Source organism: Balaenoptera borealis, assembly GCF_965194805.1.
Source record: "Balaenoptera borealis genome assembly, chromosome: 12".
Classification (NCBI taxonomy): Eukaryota; Metazoa; Chordata; class Mammalia; order Artiodactyla; family Balaenopteridae; genus Balaenoptera; species Balaenoptera borealis.
In genome coordinates, this window is record NC_138869.1 from 37931033 (window position 1) to 37952680 (window position 21648).

A 21648-nucleotide genomic window follows, 5' to 3' on the forward strand; every position below is an offset into this window, starting at 1 on the left:
CTCCACTGTGCTATCACTTGTTCTCCACTTCTCCTGAATAAAATGACTTCACAGTACTGGCCAATACCTCAAATTACTCATAAATTCATTCATTAATTGTGTTTATCTGTCTTCTGCACTGGAATATGGGTTCCACGAAGTCAGCACCCACTTGGTCTGGTTTATTGCTGAATCCCAACCAGGTAAACCAGTGCCTGGAACACAGAAAACACTCAGTAAGTATCTCTTGGTTGGATAGATGTATAGATGGATGCAGAGTGGATGAATGTTTAACTGAACAAAAATAATTGTTTTACATCCATTTATATGAACGAATTAAGTTCATCCTTTCTAGGCAGTACTAGGTTGTTTTCATTTTAATTAGAAGGTTGGTTTACACATTATGAAAGGTTAAGCTTCTCAAAATAATCTGTGGATTCTAATGTCACTAATTTGGGTTGGAGCTGTCACCAGTTAGTTGGAGTTGGTTTTCTTTGAGAATGCAGAAACTCCATGCACAGACACAGGGCATTGCACAACCATAAAGAATCACTTCATGCAGTAACTTTATACTGTGGTCATTCGTTGAAAATTTGCTAGTCAAGCTGAGGATCAGGTCCCTACTCTGACTTGCATTCTAAACATCTGTTCTCAGCAATGTCAGGATAGGTTATGCTGATGGTTCTCAAACTTTGCTTCTAACAATTGCTGGTGTTAGAGGTAGACCTAGGAAATGCCTAAGAAATGACTACCTCTAAAACGCTACATTGGTGGTCTTCTTCCAACACAGAGGATTAAATGATACTGCTAAATAGACTTTTCTTAACTGCTGTGCTGTGCATTCCCCTCTCCCAGAATTTCCTTTTAAAATCTGTGGTGCTGCCTATCTCACTAACAGATTCAATAGTAGCAAAGGAATTTGCTGGAAGAACTCTGAAGTGACCAGGCACATGCATTTTGACTACCTGATGTTTCTGAGGATGTTTGTTCAGGTCCTGGGAAGGCAGCCATGAATAAGATCAAGTCCCTGCCCTTGCAGAGATGGCTTCAATCTTGTTTGAGAAAAAGTTTAAAAAAGAAGATAATATTTAGGGTTGAGTTGTTAAATCTCATATCCTTACACAGCCATAGTTTTAGCTAGAAAAATTGTTCCTAGGTCATGTGCTGGAGAAAACGATATCAGTGTTTCCTGGGGTTCTCCAGAGAGAACATAACTTCCAGATGTTCTTTCGCTGAGCGTGTTGGGGAGCACTCATGTTAGAAAAGGGGGTCCCCTAAGCCCTGGGCTCCATTCTGAGCCTGGTGGTTGGGATCCATGATGTCTACCCTGCTGTGGATATTTTAGCTACAAATTCCACCAACCCCCTGTTGCATATATTTGTTTACTCAGCCTGTAATAAATAGCTTCATATACAGAGATTCCATCTGAACACAAACAGTCCCAGTCTTTAGAAGACTCTCCAGCAAAGCTCTGCAAGTGCGTGTGTATTTCAGGGTAATCATCTCCAGGCAACCCCGGTCGGTCATAGAAGTTGTCATTGCTGTCATCTTCCTGTGAAATTCTTCATCCTTTTGAATGCTCATAAATGGGCATTTTCATGCAGAATACATCATTTTGAATTGAATTTCAGTAACTCCTCCAGTGGCCGCCTGCCAGCCTGACAATGTCCGTCCTTGTGAAACTAGCCTCATGAGTGTGTTTGGAAGCACACTGGCTTTGGTTTTAGCAACAGACGAGGCTGAGTCCAGAAAATATTTTGTGATATTTATTTTTATAGCATGAATGAGCAAAACATTCAAGAAAGTGCTGATGGGTCTCTAATTCTCAAACTCCAGCTTAGAAAATAGAAATTTGAATTTCCTATTCCACCTCCCAACCCCACCCCATTCTCCCTTTTTTTCCAGTGGGGGCTGATCTTGCTGGCTTTGGCAGAAGCAGGGATGTGTTGAAATGTTGTAAATTACAGTTAATGTGATATGATTCTGTTTATCCTTGTCCAACACTGTTGAACCTACCAATTTTTCCCTTCTTGGCTTCCCATGAATTAAGGCAACAAGAGAATAGCCAGTTGGAAGACTGGACAATTTTCTTTTTCAGTCAGAGTAAAAGACAGGCACAGCTGATGAATGCTGGCCCTAAAGAAAAGGTTTTGTGCTTTGACAAGACGTTCAGAAAAAGCCCAAGATAATGCCCTTCTTACTTCTGAAGAAAAAAAAGATTATGTTCTGGGGTGTAAGTAATAGAAAGCCTGATTCAGTGTCCTAAAGGAGATTCACACCAACAAAGTTTAAATGGAAAATGTCAAGAACTTCATAACTAAGAACTGAATATTAAAGAGACAGCTGCCACCTTTCGGTTTCTCATTCTGAACTGGAAAGGTCGCCTCAAGCAGATAAGTCTCTGAGAGGGTCTTATTGTCCTGTCCTGACTCATTTAAGAGCACCGTATCTTCACAGGCAAGCCTCTTGGACACAAGGGACTCAGGCACTCTGGCTGTCACGGTGCAAAATGACCAGGGCAACTAAGTTGTTCACTGGATTTGTTGGGAAAATGTGGCACCTGTCAGACTTCTATTAGAAGTCAAAAAATCAACAGGGTTTTGTCTTCACGTAAGTCGAAGTTTTAAGAAGAGGATGTATCAGGGCTGTGGAGTTCTTTTAGGAGGAATTTTTAAAATCTACACATGTGGTTAGAACGAATAATCATGAATAATTGGAAAAAAAGGTCCAAATTGATCATTTTCTGATCTGGTTTGCTTTGAATATTGCATAACCCAATTTAGGTTTGGTTAGATGAACAAGAGCGCATAGCAATGGCTTTAAAGAACAGTGGAGAGCAGTTTAAGGAAAAATCCATTTTATCCCACAGTTAACTATTGGATTTTTAAAAAATGCATAAAGGGTGATCAGGAAAGCGTGATGTGAACTTAAGAAAGAGGTTGATGATGAACACTTCAGAGTTTTTTAAAACAGAGACAGATGATGTCTTGTGTGTGTGGAGAGAGATATGACCCCTCGACAATTTCCCTGTACCCTACATGCAAACTTTCAGTGATGAACCTGATAACTCAGATTCTTTACATTTGTCTAGCACATTGCACATTTGTATATATTCATTTAACAGTCAGAGAACTTAAACGATTTGCCAGATACTATTCTAAGCACTTTGCAAATATCAATCCAGCTAAACCCTCATGACTAGCCCATGAGTTAGACCCTCATAGTTTTTCCTTTTCACATGGGGAACTAGAAGCATCTGGAGGTGAGACAACTTCGTTCATCCATTTAACTTTTCACTGACTCACCACACACTTATATCAAGCCCTTATTAAGTACAGACACTGTCCCAGAAGCTGGAGGCACAAGAGGACTGTGCCTAGTCCCCACCTTCAAGGCGTTTTTGGAATGGTCGAGAAGACAGACATCTAAATAAGAACCCACAATAGAAAATGGTAAGTAGAGTGATAAAACTACGTATAAATAGCCCTCTCTCACACAGCATTATCTCATTTCACTCAGACACCAATCCTGTGGTGTATTCATTTCTTCAGCTAATACCCACTGAGTGTCAATCCTAGGAGAGGTACAGTGCCCACTGTTATGAGATTAGATTCAATGAGGCTGACATTCATTAAAACTATCACAAAATATGGGTGAGATGGTGCAACTATGGTAAGCGGTTTTAAAAAGTGACACAGAGCTAGAGGAGTGAACAGTGAGGGGATCTGACCTCATCGAGGAAGTCAGGAGAGGCTTCTCGAGGATGTAGCCCCATGAGGATGAAGCAGAATTAAGCGGGTAAGATAGGGAAAGTACTCCAGCAAAAGGCAGCAGGATGGTGTGTGGAGAATTGGATGAACTCACTGAAAGGAAGTCAGGAGAATGCAGTGTGATATGAGCAAGGAGAGGTCAGACCCAGAAGGTCCTTACAGACCATGTGGGGAGGAAGGCCATCCTCATCATGACACTGAGAAGCTACCGGAGTGTGCAGCACCTGGTGGGTCATGGTGCTGATTGGCATTTCTTAAGATGACTTGGGCTGCTTTGTAGGGAATACATTATAATGGGCCCAAAGGTGGAAGGTGAAAGAGTAGATTTCCAGGAGGGAGATACTAGAGGGGTGGCTGTGGAGATACACAGAAAGGCAATGATCAAGAGCTACTTCAGGGGTTAAGCTGACAGAATTGCATGTGGTGGATATGGGAATGGTTCAAGGGTGCCCCCTTTTACAGATGGAAAAACAATGGTCAGAGAGAAGTTGAGTAACTCTCCCAAGGACTCACGGCTGGTAGGAGAAGCCGTCTTCCTTAGAGCACTTTGAGTGCTCAGCCAGCACTTTTACCCTCTGTTTTAGGAGAACAAAGAAGGAACCAGAAACCTTGGTTGAGGAAACTGAACGTAATTCTAAGAAGGAAAGAAAATTTGATCTGGGTTTTGCAGAATGTGTGGGGCACAGGAAATAGTGACATTTTGGACAGAGGAAGTTGTATAAGAGTGAGCAAGATAAGAGGACTTTGCCGGGTGAAGGAAACTCTATATCTTGATTGTACTTGTAGTTAAAACAGTTCATACATTCATCAAAACTCACCAAATTGCATTTAAAATGGGTCCATTTTAATGAGCATACCTGGTGCCCAGATCTTAATCTCTAGTACCTTTGCCCACCAAAAAGAACTAGGGCTCCTCAAAGAAATGGTTCCTTCTGGGGCTGGAGCAGGTTTGTACAAGATGAGCCTGGAACATTTTGTTGGGCCAGAAAAAAAAGAAGAAAATATTAATAAGAAATGTAAACATGAATAAAGAAAAGAATAATAATTTTACAAAAAGACAAGCATATCACAAGGAAATGATAGCCAACTCGAAGGGGCTCCCATTGGCCAGATCTGGGAAAATTGGGGTACCAAAAAGACAGTAAGAAATTATAAATCATTGAGGAAAAACAAGAAATTATGAGTTTATACTAATAATAAATACCTAAATGGGGGAGGAGTGGAGATCTTCCTTCTTCTATAAAAGAAGGCTGAATGTGGACTGGTAAATGTGGAGGGAGTGCTACACACTTGGAAAACTATCATTTTGGAAAATTATCATTTTGCATCCACCATAATAAATGGTGGACAATATTATTAATAATAATATAAATATTAATATAAAATATGATACAGTATTATAAAACATTATAATATGTTCTAAATCCCAGCTAAATCCATGGGGATAGTTTAATGAGGAGCAGGATATTTGAATGATCTCAGAGAATGATCCCATAAATTGCCTATTAGTTGCAGGGGACAAAGTAGTAACTAAACAGTGGAGAAACTGGGTAACACTTTGGGTGATTAACATCAGCATCACCAATGGGGAGGATGGCCATTGTATGTCTCCAGATGTAATATTCATATCCGTACTTCCAGTTGTTGAATTGAAATAGGATGAAAGCAAAGGATACCAAGAGGTAAGTCTCAGATGAAGAGGGATAAAATGGCCAGTGGATTTATAAAAAAAAAAAAACTCACCCTATCAATCAGGAAAATGGAATCAAAGCAAAGCAGTATTGATTTTATCAGACTGATATTATTTAAATGATCAATGCTTTGCCAAGGGCATTAGAGAAGTAGAAACTTTCATACTGTTTGCATGCATATGTAAACTTGCTACATATTTTTAGGGGTTAATTTAGTGTTATTTATCTATGTTAAATATCCTTACCTTTAGACTGAGCAATCTCAGATCTAGGACTTGATCCTAGAATACTCCACTAATCATATGCAGAAGAATATTTGTTCCAGTGATGCTTAGGATAGAAAGCAATTAACAACTGCTTATCTTAACAACTGGTTATCTTTTTCTGCATATCAAATTACTGTAAATGTAGCAGCTTATTTCTGCGGATCTGGAATCGAGGCACAGCTTAGCTGGGCCCTCTGTTTCAGGGTCTCTCATGAGCTGCAGTTAAGGTGTTGGCCAAGACTGGAGGCTCATCTGAGACTCTCCAGTGGAGAAGGATCCACTTCCAAACTCACATGGTTATTGTCAGGATTCCATTAATTGTGGGCTGTTGGTCAGATGCTGCCCTTAGTTCTTTGACACGTGAGCCTTTCTATAAACCAGCCAGAGACAGAATCTGCTAGCAAGAGGCAAGTCACACTCTCTTGAAGCTAATCACAGAAGTGACATCTCATCCCCTTTGCTTTATTCTTTTGATTAGAAGCGAATCATAAGCCAGCCCACGATGAAGGGGAGGCAATTACACAGGGGCACAAATACCAGGAGATAGAGATCACTGGGGACCATCTTAGAGCCAGCCAGCCATGGTGACCCAAATGTATAATTTATGGTATCACCACACATGGGAAACATCTCAGCAGTTAATAAAGAAAGATGTGGATATGTGTGTGTGCACGGACTTGGAGCCATTTCTCAAACCTATTGTTAAGTGAATAAAGCAAACAAGGTTATTCTGCAAACAAATGTGACACCATTTGTATAGTAATAGAATATTTTTCCAAAATGAAACATGTTTATGTCTATATATATATATGCATTCAAATACAAAGGAAAAGACTTGGGAAGAGACACATCCAACCCATTGATGGTCGTTACCACTGGAAAGAGATGTGGGTTCAGGGTGGAGGTGGAGAATAAAGATAACTTTCTATTTTATTCATCATACTTATCCTTTTTTTTTTTTTTTTACAGTGGGAATATATTTGTGTATTGTACATTTGTTTTTAAAATAGGACTTGAACTGGGAAACCAGGGCTGTGTCCAAGAGTGTTAGCTTTGAAAGTGTAGCATGTTATCCATAAATATGTCCCAACAGTGCCTTCTCATTGTCCACATTTTAAAGGTTTGCTTGGTTTTCCATCCCAATTTTTTCTCAAATGTTTGTGACTATGCTTGGAACAAGGAGGCTGTAAGTGCTCTGTTGTCCCAGACCCAGGAGCTGCTGTGGAAACACACAAGTAGGGCTGCAGGGAGCTGGCAGCTGGATCCTATCGAATGTTCATCTTTCTCAGACACAAAAGGAGAACCACAGTAGCCACCCAGAGTGGAGCCTGGTACTGCAGGGCACTTCTGGGAGGCCACAGCAAGGGATGTGGGACAAATAGGCCCTTTTGTAGTGTGTCTTTTTGTTGGTTGCATGACCCACTTTATAATCAAAAGATGAACCCAGGCTCTCGTGGCTGGAGGTGCAGTTCAAGATCCACCGCTTGCTGGTGACGTTGGGCCAGCTGCCTCATCGCTCTGTACCCCAGTGGCCTCATCTATAAAATGGTGGTGGTGATCACGGTTTAAATGAGCTGATACATCTGAGGCACTTGGCTTAGCGCCCAGAACATATTAAGCACTCCAGGAGGTGAGCAGCTACTGCCGTTGTTGATGTTCTTTAGTGTTATCCACAAAAGTTGGCATTTACTAAACCCTTACCAGTTTCCTGATCCTGGCTCTGTGATAAGTGCTTTAGATACATGATCTCATTGAATTTGCTCAACCTTCCAGAGTGGAAGCTACTCTTAATCTTCCCATTTCATGGACGGGAACTCTGAGGCTCAGAGAAGTTAAGTTAGCTCTCCAAGTTCATAAACTGGGAAGCGATGGTGCTGAGATTTGAACTCAGGTTTGTTTGTCTCTGAAGCTTACACACTTAACAACAATACTCACTTGCTTCCTGGGCCTTAACACCACGTTATTTTGCTCTCAGGCTGTGAGGAAAGTGCCATCAGGCTTTAGAGGACTTGGCAATGGACCAGAGCACCCAGGAGAGGACCAGACCGTAGTCTCTGCTGTAAAGACACTGCAAAAATGGATGAATAAACAGTCAGTGTGGGAAAGTGTCTGCAACTTCCTCAGAAACCACCAACCAAGGAGACCAAAAAATAAATAGGTGAAGATAAATTGGATTTGACATATATTTAACATGCTTGATGTGCATGATATATAAATTCTTGTACTCAACAGAGTACCCCCATTCTTGTCACACGCATGGAATATTTACAAAAATTAACCAAGATTTCACTTTTATCTGTTGGTGGACCTAGAGGCACTGCCACAAAAGTACAAGACTTCTGGGAGAACCATTTAAAAAGAACTTTCTAGAAAGTCTGTTGCCTTAATTCCATGTGAGCCCCCAGACATGTTCACATACACATGCCTCATTTCATTTGAATGAATAAAGAAAATACCGTCTTCATTTTACCTGTGAGGCAACCAAGGGTCAGACAATAACCTACCAAAGGTGCATCATTTGTAAAGCATGGAGCTGAGAAGGAAACCAGAGGGGCTTTCTTGTTCTCAGGCACAGCAACTTCTGCCCTCCAAGGTGCTATGCCTGTTCAGGACTCCGAGGTTCAATGAGAGTTTCATGGAAAAAAAGTTTCTTGAGGTAAGTTTTCCAGATACCCTTCTTTTCTTCCAACTTGTTTTCTGAAATAAAGCTTCAGACTAAGGATGAAAGCCTGAAAATCAGAAAGACAGACAATGACAAGGGTTGGCAGGCATATGCAGAAATTGAAACCTTTTTACATTGTTGGTGGTAATGGTGCAGCCATTTTGGGAAACAGTTTGGCAGTTCCTCAAAATGTTAGTTACCATATGACCCAGAAATTCCACTCCTAGGTACCCAAGAGAAATGAAAACACACAACTGTGCAAACACTTGTACATGAATGTTCACAGTAGCATTATTCATAATAGTCAAAAAAAGAAACAACCCAAATGTCCAACAACTGATAAATGGATAAACAAAAGGAGGTATATCCATACGATGGATAAAAAGGAATGAAGTACTGATACATGCTACAAAATAGATGAACTTGAAAGTACAATGCTAAGTAAAAGAAGCCAGTCATAAAAGGTCACATATTGTACAATAATATTTCTGTGAAATGTCCAGAATAGGCAGATCCATAGAGATTGAAAGTAGATTTGTGGTTATCTAGGGTTTGGGGATGGGTGGGATGGGCATGACTGCTCATGTGTACTGTGTATGGGGTTTCTTTGCGGGGTTATGGAAATCTTCTAAAATTATATTATGATGATGGTTGGACAACCATGAATGCACTAAAAAGTACTGAATTATTCATTTAAAAAGGGTAAATTTTATGGTATGTGAACCACATCTTAATAAAACTGTTAAAAAAGAAAAGAATGCAAGCCTGACTGCCAAGATGCCCTGATTTTGAAAACTAAATGAACCAACACCGGAAATTTGCTATTTCTCACGTGAAAGTGTGCAGAACTGGGGGATGACCTCCAGTGGAGAAATCAGTAAAGACTAGAGAATGAGGCATTTGAGCCTGAAAGGTTGAGAGCCTTCAACTGTGCCTTAAGAAATGAAGTAGACTCGGCATATGTAGGAAGGTTATTATTCTAGATGAAAGGAACAGTGTGAGCCAAGCTCTAGAGTTGAAAAGGCAGGAACGGGAAACACTGACCAACATTGTTTGAATTAAACAAAGAAAACATACTGTATTTTTTTAACCATACTAACAAATACAGATATAAATAATTTTTGGATAACTGTTATATTGGAAGTGAAAAGAAAAAATACAAAACAGTTCATTGAGGTTCACTTTATAAGATACGTTGATCGGCAACCTTTATTCTTGCAAGCAAAATCTATTGATCATGGATGGCTTCCATTAAGAAATTAAACATGGATCCGGAGATGCTAGTAACACTTTTTTTTAAACATTAACTGAAAATTTAATCCTAGCACACCCGTTTTCAGCAATCATCTGGTCTCTCTCTTTGGTTGGATGGCTGGTACAGGGTGGTCACAAGCCAGCCGGACTCAGATCAATAAAATGGCAGGTAGTGTTTCTAGTAGTAGACATTCACGCTCTCAGAGGAGAACCTCCACACGGCAGGTACCTGGAACCATGACTGTCTTAGAGCCTTCGGTGGAGAGCCCAGGGCATTTCAAGCCTTCATTTCAAGCCCAGGGCAAACCAGACACCCTTTTATAGAGAGATAAATTAAACAGCTTTCTAGATCCCCTCTTCTCTACAGACATGTATCAGCAAGCCTAATGTCCTATACGTTTTCTGCTTTTGGTTCTCTGCTCAAAAACCGTATGGGTCTCTATGTTGATTCACTAAAGGCAGCAATGAGGAATATATCTCATATTCTCATTGAATTCCTACCTCTACATAAGACAAGAATAAATTAAGGCTTTCATTAAAGTAGGAATTAAGTAAGGATGAGTCCCGCTCTTTCAGAGACTGAATCCAGAGAGAGAACACAGATAGAGCCAGAGGTTTAAAAGAAATTGGAAGATAGCTGAAGAGATAATGAATGATAATAAACCTCCAACCTGCAATCCTTGAGGTCTCATGGGGTCTCCAGGCAGAAGGGCACGTGGATGTTCTAGGAGCGCAGGCAAAGGTGGAGCGAGGGCAGTGGGACACGTAGGCGGAGGCTGAGAACAAAAAAACACGGCCTCTTCCAGTCAGTCTTTGTGGGAGCAGAGGTGTACGTGAGCACGTGTGTAGGTGTAGGACGTGTGCGTGTGTGCGTGTGGAGGGTGTCAGCGGAACACCATCATATCCTTTTTATCGCTTAGGCTTTCTAAGAAGCGCGATGTGGCTGGAGATTCTGCTGCTGGTGCTGCGTCTGTGACCAACATCACAACCGCCTCTCCCGCCGCTAACAGTGATAACTTCCACTAATGGGCCACCCAAGCCCGGTGCCTCCCACACATCATCTCTGAGCACCCTCACAGCCAGCAGCTGAGGCCGGCTGTGAAAAACCCAATTCACAACTAAGAAACATGAGATCCCTGGTCTCCCACAGCCATGGGTTGGAATTCACACCCAGCGATGCCAGACACCAAAACCCCACTCCATCCAGGGCACCAGGACATGGTGACAGAAGGGTTTACTGAGTTCTTTGATACTGGAGAAGTGAAGGGGACCCTCAGCTGGGAAGGGCTTGAGGAGGGCATATTGGGATGGGAAATCTGCAGTAAAGTAATTTTGTTTTATTTATTCCATGCTTGAGTTCCATAGCTGGGCCAGTGGCTTTTGAGAGTTCCTTCTTTCACGCTGGCTGAACTGCCCAGAGTACATGATAGGGAAAGAGGAAGCAGGGAGGCAAGTCCTCCTCAACCTCCCAGATGAGAGAAAGATGGTTTTTCCTGACACACACAGACAGGTTCCTGGGGCTATCTGGGGATGGAGCCTCCAGGCAGGCTGATTTGAAATGCTTCCAAGCAGATATCATGCTTCAAAGAGTTGGCCCCTGTGGGGCAGGAGCTGAACCTGAGTGAGGGAAGGGGACGAGAGGGCTGGAACTCAGGCTGTTCTCCCATCCCCCAGGCCTGAGACGGTTTGTTTAACCCCTCAGGGGTGCTGTGTGCCTTCCTTGTCGAGGCGGTTTGTGGCTTAGTGAAGCGATATTTATAGAGTGCTCTGTGAATCTTGGGCGAACATTCGTTTTATAAATGAATGATCAAATTTATTAGCAATGAGTAACTAACCCGTCTACATTTATTTTGTTGATAATACAAATTTACAAGGTTTTAATTGCCAGTTTTAAAACCCCAAAAACCCATATATAAATACATCGGTAATAAAATACCTTCTCACTGTGCCCTTGACTTCTGTAGTTACGTCAGGGCTTATGAGGTTTACAGATTACAGATTACATCTGAAGGAGGTTTCAGATGTAATCACAAACCTTGCCTAAAAGGATTCAGGGCCAGAAACAGTCTAATTCAAATCTAGTTGGTGGTAATTTCATGAGTTTTAATTGAAATGCTCCTGCTGTTAATAATTATTAATAATTTTCTTTATAGTGCTTATTAATGTTAATAATCATCTTTTATTTCTACTGTTCTCTCATGTAATGCCCCATGACCTTGCTGCTCTGAGTGTGGCCCCCAGACAGCAGCATCGTGTCACCTGGTAGCTTGTCAGAAATGCAGGATCTCAGGCCTCATCCCAGACTTACCAAGTCTGAACTCACATCATAACAAGATCCCAGGCAATTTGTGTGCACATCTAAGTTTGCTGTCTGCTACCTCCTGAGGTGGTTATAGCCTCTCCCGCTTCATAGTCAAAGGAACTGAGCTTCAGAGGAGTTCAGCACACTGCCCACAGTCCCGGGGTCAAGCTGGATTTGAATCTGGCCCGTTGTAGTCAAAGTGCTCAGCCATGAGCCAGATGCTGCAGGTGTGCAGAATCCACACAAGCGTCCAGAAGCGTGGACTTGTGAGGACAGTGATGACAGTTCTGGGCCCCCAAAGTAGTGACTTCACTGGGCTCTGGTCCATGGGGTGTATTCTCAGCTGTTTGTACCTTCATCCTTTAGACCTGGGGTGGGGGAAGCTTGTGATGTCCAGTCTCTGCACCATACACCTCAGAGAGACCAAGAGACATCTCCAGGTTGGGACCAAGGGTGGTCTCACATAACACGTTCCTTCAGTGGTAGAAATGACGGTTGACTTATTGCTTAAGAAAAATAAGCTATTTTAGAACAGTGATTTGAATCCCAGAAAGTCAGAGAGTGTCTGAGGCCAAAGTGGAGTGGTATATTCATTAACAGCAATTTAGCGAATACAGACAGCTCTCCATATCCACAGATGCGGGACCTACGGATACAGAGGGCAGACTCTGGGATTCAGCATCCCTGGACTTTGGTATCCAGGGCGGGTCCTGGAAGAAATCCCCCATGGATACAAGGGATGACTGTATTTAATGAGTGTTTACTATGTGTCAGAAACTATCCTGAATGCTATGAATAGAGGTGAGGCACAAAGAGGAAAAAGTTTAACAAGTAAGATGATTTCAGGCAGCCCTGGATCCAAAAGGAAGTCAAATAACTTCTCTGCCTTAAAGTTTGAGCTGATGGATGCAAATGTCAGCTAGAGCAGGATTCATGCAAATTACCCAAAGTACTTGCACTGTTTCACTATTTCCCTTTATTATGGTGGCCATAACTTAATCTGCTGTCACCCTGAATGCATCTACTTTATCTAAGACAAGAGGTCTCCATTTGTTGGGCTGAGCACCTTTGATGTTGGCCAGGCCAGGCTCAGAATCTAAGCATGAAGAGAAAGAACAGATATTGGGGTACATGGAGCCTGGCTTATTGGGCATCTCCCCTGCAAGGTACTCTTCTAGCATTGTATTCAGCAACCCCCAGACTCAGTTTGCCCAGCTGGCAAGTAGGTAGGTAAATATCTTCTTTACTGATGCAAAAAATATACGACTTGGGTGACCAGACAATTTACGGGTGTTTTAGAAAGTAAATTGGTCTGTATTCCTGCACAGACCTCTGCTTTCTGAAATCTCTGGCAGAACATTTTAAAAATAACCCTCTTCTTCTGCACTTTATTGAAATCATTCAGAGTACCTTCTGAGACCAGGGCATTCCAAATTTATGATCTGTCATCTGGAACTTTCCCCTAAGGGCAAAGTTCCTCAGCAAGGAACACTCTTCATTGAGTGCCATTTTCAAAGAGTTGCATGGGGCTGGAGGAAGAAAGTCACTCTCTCAGTGGAACCACAGACAATGGGATTTACACAGGCCAAACCTCATCCAAAGCTCTGAAAACTGCCCCTGGAGGTTGTCTGAGGAGGGGGGTAGACAGACAAAGACCCTTCACAATTGCCCTTTGTTTCTAATTTTATTATAAATTATCTTAGGATTATTGAATGAATAGGCATTTAGGGATATAGTTTCATCTTTCTGGGTGTCCCCTTATTAGATTCCTGGAGACTAAACCAAACCCAGGCCACCCAAAGAACAAAACTTGGATGCCTGGGTCACTTTCTGGCTCTGCACTTTCACAGACTTAAAACAGTCACTAGTCACAGTTGCTGGATTCGAAAATGGGCAAGTCCAGTGGGATCCCTGCCCTCAAGGTATCTTGGATAAGACAGTTGATGGACAGTGAGGATGGACGGTGCCCCACGGTTCAAACATGGGTATCTGGTCTACCCTTGTGTACGGGGGTTCATTCTGCATGTACATGGATTTCCTGGAAAAGGGAGTTACTGGGACAAGGTAGATGCCACAAAAGGTGTCTAAGAATATGGTTTAGAATTTCTCACCACAAAGAAAGCATTGTGTGTGTGTCTTTTTTTTTCTCTAGCAGTGACAAGACATTGTTCCTACTCCCAGTAGAGCTTATATCACATTAGGTAAGAGAAGTGGCATAAAAACAAAAAATAACATTGTGAAATGTGCTAATTTCTAGGAAATGACCATGATACTGTTTTCATGGATGTTTCCTTTTTTACTGAAAGTTGCAACTTCCGTGTATGTAAAATTCCCAATAAGTCCAAGTCTTCAGAGAAAGAATAAGCTCATAGAAATAGGGGCATCAGTTTGACAGAAAAGAAGGTAGCTCAGTGAGTGATCCAGGACGATCTCTCTGAAGAGGTGGCAGTTTGGTTGTGACCTGAAGAATCAGGTCTTAGTCAGGAGGGTCATGGGCAGCAGACTCACAGGTCGACAACAAAATGTGTGAAGGCCTTAAATGGGGCCAAGACCTGGATGTTTTCCAAGAACTGAAAGAAGGTCAGTGAAGCTGCAGTGCATTGCAGGGACAGAGAGGGGAATGAACTGAGCTGGTTTTGGAAAGGAAGGGAAGGGCTAGATCACGCAGGTTATGTGGCCCTTCAGTGAGACATTGACTTGACTTGTTTTAAGTTTTAACAGCAGCCCTCTGGTGGTTGTATGACAGAGCTTAGGGAGCACTTCAAAAGCTGCTGAAAGGGCTGAGACCAAAGATGGCCCAGGTCCATAATGATGGAGCTGAAGAGAAGCAATTCTGGGCATTAGAGTTCATAGAGTTTGTTGACTGGTTAGATATTAGTGGATTTTTCAAGGATGTTACCAGGTTTTTAGCTTGAGGTCTTGAGTGGATATGTGGATCAATTAACTAAGGTTAGCTAAGATTGCAGGAGGACCTCGTTTTTGGGGGGGAGAGGCAAAATAATAACTGAGGAACCATCATCCTGGAGGTATGACTATGCAGAAATGCAGAAAAGCTGCCCTCGCCAAGATGTTACTGTTGCTCTGTTTTGGGTCATCAGGAAAATTCCACCCTGAGTGATTATTGATGCCTGCCATGACCACAGGTGGGGAAGTTATGGCACAGTTTTTAGATATTTGCCATTCTTGTCTTACCAGTTATAGGACAATGTCCAGCTCACAGGGCTTGGCCTATTGGCAGATCTGTGTTGAAGCCCTTGCCAGGTACTGTTCTAGACACTGTCAAGGCATGTTGAATGACTGATTGACAAGAACCAATTGCAATGTCTTCCTTCAAGTTTTCATGCAAGCATCCTCAATGGAGAAAAAAGGATTTTGTTTCTTTTAGAGTAGTGCATGTCTACTCTTCTTAGGTGCTACACAGATGTCCTCAGGTGGGAAGACTAGGGTTTACTCTAGAATCTGAAGTTTTATACACATGGCTACTTCTAGTTGAATGGGACAGCCATGAAAATTTGCAACAAGAGGATAAATATTCTACCCACAAATTTTTTTCACCATTTTAATACATGACTAAAAAAAAAAGTCTTGATTTTTATACTTTGAAGGTCTTAGCTGTGGACTACTAAGGGTATGGCTCTTTTGATGAGAACAGGACCTCAATTCCAGAGTTCATTTCAAATAACATCGGGTCCAAGGCCAAGTGCCTTGTGTCACTGGCTGGTCAAACCAAACTGAGAGTGCCCATTACAGAACGATCTTTATTGCATTTTATCTCTTTAAAGCAGCAACCCTTTTTGGCAGCTGGAGCTGCCTTCTCTGGATCCGGGTAGTGGCTATAAAGGAGGCTCATGTTTCTGGTCAATCGGAACACAGGTGGGGCTGGCCTGTGGACACCAGCAGCCTCCTGGCCTGGGCTAAATAGGGATCTAGTGGACCTCCTTGGGAACTTTCAGGGAAAAAAAAATCCACTCTTGGAGTGGGAAGAAATAGATCCAGAATCAAGGAAGGGAGAGGCAGCTTAGAGTAATAGTCTCTTATCTCTGTACTGGGCTCTACAGTTCACAAAATATATACATTATTCTATTTGGTTCCCCCTCCAAGAAATATTGTGTGTTATATAATGTTATCCTCATTTTACAGTTTTGGAGACCCAGGCTTACAAAAAGAAAATGACTTGACCAAAGCTACAGACTAAGAAATGGGACTTAAATTCAGGTCTGACTTCAAGTCTAACCTTCAAGGGCAAGCTTTAAGGAAAGTAGAAAGGAACAAAAATTTATTGCATTTTACCTTGTGCCAGCACAGTGCAGTCCTGGGGTTTAGAAAAGAATTAAATATTGCTTACAACTTCACTTGTCATAGCTGATGCTACTTAAGGCATGATGTTTAAAACAAACAAACAAATAAATATAAACCAGTGTCACGGGGATTGAAATGGATACTGGAATTAACATGTGGCCTCTTTCACGTTTAGTGAAAATCCGAGAATGATTTAGAACAGGGGTCAGCAAACTACAGCCCATGGGCCAAATCTGGCCTCCTGCCTGTTTTTATAAATCATAGCTTATTGGAACAGAGCCACGCCCATTCGTTTGTAGTGTCTACAGCTGCTTTTGTGCTTCAGTGTCAGAACTGAGTAGTTGCAACAGAGACCCAAGCAGCCTAAAATGTTTACTATCTGGCCCTTTACAGAAGAAAAACTGCTGACCCCTGATTTAGAAAACTTTTCTCATCTTGACTTGAATCATGGACTCATTTTTTAAAGGCTTTTTAAAATAGGAATTACAGTGAGGGGTAGATTACATACTGGCCAAAAATATAAATTTAGTATCTAAAGTACTTGGATAAGATCTCTGGATGTCCTCTGAACATGAAGTGAGGGATATCTGGGGCACCACATACACGTCTGAGGACAGCATAAGAGAGAATTTATCCACAAGGTATCTACTAGTGTCACCTGCCATGGATGGAACAGTGGAGCAAAGTTGTTGCTATAGACTGTTTGCATCCCCGACGATATCCATAGGTTGAAATCCTAATGCCCCGTGTGATGGCGTTTGGAGGCAAGGCCTTTAGGAGGTGATTAGGGCACAAGAGAGGAGCCCGCATGAATGGGATCGGTGCCTTTATAAAAGAGACCCCAGAGAGCTCCCTCTGCCACGTGAGGACACAGTGAGAAGACTGCCGTCAATGAACCAACAAGTGGGCTCTCACCAGACACTAAATCTGCCATAGTTTGACCTTGGACTTCCCAGCCTCCAGAACTTTGAGAAATAAATGTTTGTTGTTTAATCCACGCAGTCTATGGTATCTTGTTACAGCAGCCCGGAGAGACCAAGACAGGCGTGTGTCATTCAGGGCTGGTTAACTGTATAGAAACAACCCGTATATATCGGTTCTTACCTTTCTTTCTCACGTCACAGGCCAGTATGGGGGCAGCACTATGCCCCACAGAGTCATGCATGGACCTAGTCGCTTTCATCATGTGGCACTACCATCCTCCAGGGCCTCAGAGACCTCGACTGGGTCCTACGCAGGCAGCCAGCAGGAAGGAGAGGAGAAAACGTGGGGAACAGAGCAGGAGATTTTAGGGGGCATTTTTGGAAGTGACACACATCCCTTCTGCCCACATTCTGTGAAACTGGGAAATGCACTTTAGAAGCATACCAAAGATGAAGGAAAGAGGGATATTGTGAAGAACTAACGAGATTCTGCCTCATGATCTATAGGGATCAGATAAAGTGTTTTAAGTTTACAAGCTCCTGGGCTACAGAGTCTCCATCCTTTCTCCTTTCCTCCCTCCCTGCTTTTCCTCCTTCCCTCCCTACTTCCCTCCCTTTATTATTTGTTTATAGTCTTACGTGTATAGCGCAGTCCTTGGTCATGATGTCTACAAAAGAAATGTAAAGAACTAGTCCTTGTCCTGTGATCCCTGTTTCTCATTCCACCTAAATTGATAAAGGGAAAAATTAGAAACCAATAAATGCAGGAATCCTACTCCCACCACAGCGACGGTGATGGAAGGGGGAGCTTGGACACCAGGCTCGAAAGCAGAATGGATTGGGAACATTTGGCTTATGCATGTGTGAGTTTAAAGCGGTATTTAATTAAAAAGTTGCAAGCTCATGAAACAAAGGCTTTTGTTTGGCTCTCCCTTGTATAATCCCAGTTTCTAGGAAACAATAACTTGTGATTTATGGGTTCCCTTTTTACAGAAGTATGGAAGTTATATGTAGCTCATGTTCAAATGAGAAAAAAAATTCCATGATGGTAACTCATTATCTGTCTGGCTAACAAAGGACAAAGGACAAATCCTGGAACATCTTTCTTTGCCATTTCATATTTATGACACATCCTGTTGGTAAAACGTTATTCTCAAGGCAGGCTCTGGAGTTTATTATTTTTTGTCTTCTCATTCTTCATGACTGCATCATTTTTTAAAAATGCCAGGCCAGATGGAGGCTTTCTTCCTTTTGGGTCAGGGGTTGAAAAGAGACTGTGTGAAACTGTGGATCATGGATCCTATAGCATGCGACTCACTTTTAAGAGGAAGAGGGTTGTGTCACAATTCACGGGCTTTGCATGACCTTGTTGGAGTTTACGCTGAGGAATGCTCCAGCTGGGAGGATAGATTGTTGCAGAGGTACTCCGAGCTCCTCGGAGAGTCACTTTACCACTTTGTGGCTATTTCACCATCTGAAATTATTTTTAGTGATGTTAGTCAGTGTGTACTGTCTGCATCTCCTTCAATGAACCTGTGCGAGCCTCTGATAGCTTGGCTCACCCACTGATGCCTCCCCAGTGCCTAAAACAGAGCTTGGCACATCACACGCCATCTGTCATATTAGGGGAGAGGCAGAAGGAATGAATGAGGGAGTGAGTGCATAGTGGTAGGGGATAGATGACAGGCACTTCCTATCTACCTACACCACTGTGTCTAGAGTTGAAGAGGGATGTACCCTAAGACTTCATGCCTCCCCTTGGCCAAGAGCATTCACCTCCCATTGACTGGGGTCCATGGATTTGTCTGCGCTAATCACTCTGGAAAATTTCCACCAGTGACAAAATGGTGTTCCATTGACTGAAACACTGGTGAGGGGGAAGCATCAGTAAATTCCTAATTTGTCCCTCAGAGAGAAAGTACCTTGGTTGTTTGTTTAGAGGCCTTTATTACTGTAATCCAATTCTAGTCTAAGGACATTGGGTCTCTTTCTTGGAGTGCTGTGGGGAAGGAAATATTTTCAGAAAAATATTTGTTCTTCCAGATTTCACTTATGAGATTTCCTTCTTAATAGGAACCAAATCAATAAGATGCCTGAGAACAAACATTTCACTACTCTCCCAGCTGCTTCTAAGGATATTAATTCATCCCGGCGCTGATCTGGTTTCTGGGACTCAGACGTGGAATGAAAACCTTTTCTTGTTCCTGGGAGTTGGTGAGGCTCTGCTTGGCCTCGCTGTGCTCATTCCTAGATGTGGGTTACCAGCTCAATCCATGGCAGGAGGCCTCCTGGCTGGAGGAATTTCAACACATACCAGCTGCAGGACCTTGGGCAGAATTCTTAACCTATGATGTCAGTTTTCTCATCTAGAAAATGAGGATAGTGGTAGCTTTGAACCTTGTAGGTTGCTGAGAGAATTAGGTAAGATAGTGCTCTGTGAAGGGCTTAGCATAACGTGCAGCACATAGTAGGAGACTTGCCCATGTTATTTACTGTTGCCATATTTATTATTACTCCAGCTCCATGAGGAATCCCAAGGATGGCTGGATTTTATACAGACTGTTTTAGAAGAAGCTGAAGTATCACATCGTAGGATGAACTAGATAAACTAGGGTATCTTCAACCCATAGAGTCTATGTCTCTTTGGTTTTTCTGTCTCACTTTAGTCACAATTTAACTAAAAATTATGCAACTTAAAAATTCCTTTTCCTGGCAAGTCTGAACAGTCATGACTTCTTACATCTATTACACCAAATGGCCTTACTGCAAATCTCAGCAATTTAGAGTGTCATCATGGTCTAAAAGGAGGACAACAGATCTAGTGCATGGCAGCTGATGCCCCACATCCAAAGCACAGAGCAGACGTTACTAATGAATCAGGGCACCAGTTCTGCCAAGGCTAGACTCAGTCATGCATCTGAGCACATCACTCCAGACTCCCTCTCAGCTGACTAGATAATGACACATGTTTCCTTCCTAAGGAAGGAGGCCATGAGAAGCACAGGCTCTGGTTCTGGTTGAACCACTTACCAGCTACATGGCATTTAACTTCATTTTTCTATATTATAAAGCTTATGTTTTACTAAAGCTCAAATAAACATTTTTCCATCCTCCTTACACTGGGAGAGTGACACGAAGGAACAAAGTTTTATAGCAACTTAACTCTCATGGAAGTGTCCTTTAAGCTCTAGAGAGAACTGGCTCAACATCCACCGTATGACTTATATGTCTGTTCTTCAGAGCCCCAAAATGTTTGTGAATTCCAGGGCAAGTCTCTTGTTCTCAATCACATTTGTCTCAAAACTGCTGCTTCTACTTAATGTTATCTCATGTCCACTGCCCCGTGTTGGGTACACTGACTGGCTAAGGATCCTTCCCAGCCTTTTTTCTAGACTTATACTCTCCTCCCACAGCACACGGCCTTTGTGAATGTAGTAAGTTTGGGCAGATGGAGGTGGGTTTGGATGTTGGCCACTCCTGTTCTAGAAATCCATTTGGCTACTTTATGGCTACCATTTATGTATTTTTTCTATCCTTCCATCCCCTCCCCTCCATCACCTCCTTCCTTCATTTCTTTTTTAAAAACTCACTGCACCACCTCTCCAAGTTCTCTGGCCCCTTCACATATCCTTTGTGCCTTCTCTTCTCTCCACTTAACTGTCTCACTCCTTTCTTGGGCACAACTACAAAAGTCAGAATCTTCCCATTTGAAATTCAGTCCTACTTCAGACCTGCCCTCTTTCTCCAGATCCTGACTTAAGCTCTATCTTCTCATACCCAAGTAATACCTCATGGTACTTAGTAGTAACAGCCCCTTCTCTAAGAAGAATCTTGGTAACAGTTATAAAAATTATGTACACGTGTCCTGGTGTGTGCTTACATGTTTCCTTCTAATATCCTATCTATTCTCCCATTCTTCCTATTAATAAGGACCGTGAGTTTTAGCTTGCTCATTACCACCTGGTAAAAAACAAACAAACAAAAAACCAAACCTGCTTCCTCTAGTTTACCTTGTAGCTATTGGCAGCCAAGCAACTAACCTGGGATTTAGACAGCAGTATTGTGTGGGATTTGTAGGAAGTCTCCAAAAAAGGGAGAAAAGGTCTCTTTCTACTCCTTCTTTTAATGCTGTTTGGAAAGCTAATGAGATGGTTAGAACTCCAGAAGCCCTCTTGTACCATGAGGACAAGGGCCCACCCTAGGAATGATGAAATATTGCCTGATGACTTTGTCCAGGTGCCTAGACTCTCTAGCTTCCAATTTCTTATCTATTTGAAAATAAAACGTCCTTCTTTTTAAGCTCCTTTTAGTCAAGCTTCACTGTTATATTAGAATACAATTCATTGTTTGTAAAGCTTGTGTCTTCATGCCTCTCTCAAAGTTTACTCCAAAGCATCTATGAGATGCATCCCTCCTACACACACTCTTTTATTTCTAAGGCTGAATGGGGGAAGCTCTATCATAACAGACAGATGGGTTGAACGTGAGCCCCTTGCTTTCAA

General features: G+C 42.2%; 1 long non-coding RNA gene across 8 annotated transcripts in view; it reads right to left on the minus strand.

Moving 5' to 3' along the window:
- LOC309607819 overlaps positions 1 to 21648 on the minus strand; it is a 65455-nt gene that overhangs the window by 15113 nt on the left and 28694 nt on the right. For 2 of the 8 annotated variants that reach the window (XR_014232557.1, XR_014232564.1), the window contains one exon: positions 1 to 21648. This exon is cut by the window's right edge. This is a non-coding gene — a long non-coding RNA (uncharacterized lncRNA). The other 6 variants (XR_014232558.1, XR_014232559.1, XR_014232560.1 and 3 more) reach the window with 6 other exon arrangements.